The sequence below is a fragment of the Tamandua tetradactyla genome, chromosome 12 (assembly GCF_023851605.1).
Source record: "Tamandua tetradactyla isolate mTamTet1 chromosome 12, mTamTet1.pri, whole genome shotgun sequence".
Taxonomy (NCBI): Eukaryota; Metazoa; Chordata; class Mammalia; order Pilosa; family Myrmecophagidae; genus Tamandua; species Tamandua tetradactyla.
In genome coordinates, this window is record NC_135338.1 from 88,306,602 (window position 1) to 88,309,384 (window position 2,783).

Below are 2,783 nucleotides of genomic sequence, written 5' to 3' on the forward strand. Positions count from 1 at the left end.
GACCTAACTGGCAATGAGAAAGAATCAGCTGTTAGGGCTGTGAGAACTCCCCAAGGACCAGGCTCTCCTCAGAGCTACAATCAAGAACCTTGAACACCTGTGGAGCCCCCACCCCCCCACCCCTCACCGCTCCTGGGCAAGCAGCACACCTGTTGGGACTTGTCTTTCCACATTCAGCTGTGGGCATAAAACCAGAGCAGGGAGCAGGTAGAGGCTGTCCCAGGACCTGTGTTCCTCAGCTGGGTATCCATTCCCTTTCTCTTCCTTCCTCCTTATAACATTTCTTGCCTTTAGTCAGGTGGTTCCCCCTTCTTGCTGCATCTTAAAGATGAGCCTACTGACTTCAAGCCTGGACCACTGGTCTTCAGTGAAAGCTTAGAGACTGAGTGTGACCTGCATCCTTAGCATTCACGTGTAGGGCCTGGAATGCGGACAGCAACTTAATCTATATTTGTAGAGTGAGGGAATACTCTCCCGAAGTAAAAACTAGGATATTGGTTGTTTGACATGTGATGTTCAAAAAATATTTTGCATGTCTACCACTTGTTGGGCCCTATGCTAAGTAATAGGAATGTATTGTATAGGAAATTGACCCAGCCCCTGCCTTAATAGATTTTAACAAGGAATATAGACAATTAAACAAATGATTGCCATGCATGTGATGGTGTGAGATCTAACAGATGAAGAGCTCTTACAACCTCCAAGCTTGGCCTTAAACAGAATCACAGAACACGCCAGAGCCCTTGTATCTGGCTGACTGTAAACCAGATATTTCTCTTCAAGGCCTTGCATTAGACAATTATTTGCTGAAATTCCCCATTTCCTCACTTCCTGCTCATCTTGGTCTCTTCCTGGCCTCATTTGGCCCTGGGTTAGGAGTTCTCACTCTGCCTCCCCAGCATATTTTCGATCCTATGGAGCAATGCTAGCTTTGTTGGGGAAGTCATAGCAGCTGAGCAGCCTGTTTGTAAATTAAAGCTATAACTTTGAACTTTGAAAGCCAGGGAAGGAGCGGCAGTCACCTACAAATCATTCTGCTGAAGAAACCTGGATTTGCAGCCTCCTTCAATCTTCTGGAACAGGAGGTATGAGACACTTTGGGGGATCTAGGGTCCAATTAAAAATTATACCTAACTGGACATGAGAATTTCAAAGGCTGATACAATTTTTTGAGCACAGACGCTCTGCAGGATCTGAATGCTCAAGCAATTTCTCTTTTTTCTTCAATTTTGGAAAGAAAGTTATCAACTTAAAAAAGAGTGGCATTGAAGAGCATGCTAATTAATCTAACCATGCTTGGCAAAGGAAAATTTTTAGAGTGCTTTTTCTTCCTAAGTAAAACCCCACTCTTTGGAAATGGCTGAGCTGCAGAAACATCTGGGGGCACTTTTTGGCATTAAGAAGAAGTTTGGCCCTTAATCCAAGGTTAATTTACGTGGGATGAAACCATAGCTAGTTCAACTTCCTATCATGCGTTCAAGAAAACCCTCCGGCCTCGGATTCTCCAGGCAGAGTTCATTTACATTTTTTATCTCCCTATAGTCAATTCTGAGATTCCAGTGGTCATGTTCAGACATAACTTACCAGAAGAGTTATTTCATTCAAAAACATCTTAATTTTCAGTGACATTTCGAGTCTTCAAATCTGCGCTGTGGAGATTTCTCTATTTTGACATGTTCATTCTGGTTGAGTAAATTTAATGTTCAAGAAACCAATTCAAAAGTAAAAACTGTGTTATTTTTTTTTCTTTTTTCTTTTGCCATTGGGTTCCTACATGTAATCAAGAAGGGCTCATCCTTTCATTACCCTTTCCAGTAGTTCAGATTTTTAATTTCCATTTTTAGTGTTTGTAAACTACAACGGAAAATGTGTGTTCTGCTGAACTTGAGTTGGAATGAAATTTTTGAGAACTTCTTCCCACTGGCAAAGATCCTACTGAGGTACACACCAGTGTGGAGGTAAGAGAATTATAAATATTCCCTTGGGAGGGGAGGGTGAATTTTATGGTGGAAAGGGTTCTACTTGAGGAACAGGCAGACCTGTGTTTAGATCCCAGATCTGCCACTAATTCATTGTGTGATTAACCTCTCAGCTGAAAAGGGGGGATTATATGGTCTTCTTGCTTGTAGTGTGAAGACTAGGGACCATAAAGGGCTTAGGTTGGTGCCTGTCTCGTAGTCAAGGCTGGAGGGATGGGAGTGATTATTGTTACTCCTCTTCATGGGCAAACTCATCTGGGATAACTTTGCCCAGATTCACCTGGGGTTATTCTAATTTCTGTTTGAGAAACTAGCTGCCCCATACCCTCCATCCACCCTTAAGTAAGTGGTTGTGCAATGCCAACTATTGCACAAAGTACTGTCACTGAGTGAAATGCATTTTCCACTTGAAAAGTCAAGTGTTTCTTACAATTCTAAATATTGGGGCAAAAACAAACAAAACAAAATAATCTAACTGGAAAGTGAGATCTCATACCTAGCAAAATACTGACTCTAAAATAGGGAAATGAAAGACTGACTCTAAAATCAATGATGCATTCTTTTGTTCAGTAAATATTTATTTACTTAATATGTGCTGGACCCTGAAGGGGATATATAAATAGTAGATTAAAAAATCACAGTCACCACTTCGATATGTAGAAATATTTTTATTTTCCTGAATTCAGTTAACGTAGGAGCTGGAAAGTGAACGAGGTGAAAAGCCAATTTAATATCCTAAAGCTAACTGAGGCACCTCTGCTTTATTCAGTCACTTCAAATTAGCTCAGCCTATGTGGAAGGGAG

General features: G+C 41.3%; 1 long non-coding RNA gene across 1 annotated transcript; it reads left to right on the top strand.

The window, feature by feature from the left end:
- Positions 1 to 228: 228 nt before the first annotated feature.
- On the top strand, positions 229 to 1,934 carry LOC143651649 (uncharacterized). Its single transcript, XR_013160095.1, has 3 exons — positions 229 to 243; positions 1,001 to 1,085; positions 1,845 to 1,934. It is a non-coding gene; the product is annotated as an uncharacterized LOC143651649 (long non-coding RNA).
- The last annotated feature ends 849 nt before the right edge of the window (positions 1,935 to 2,783 follow it).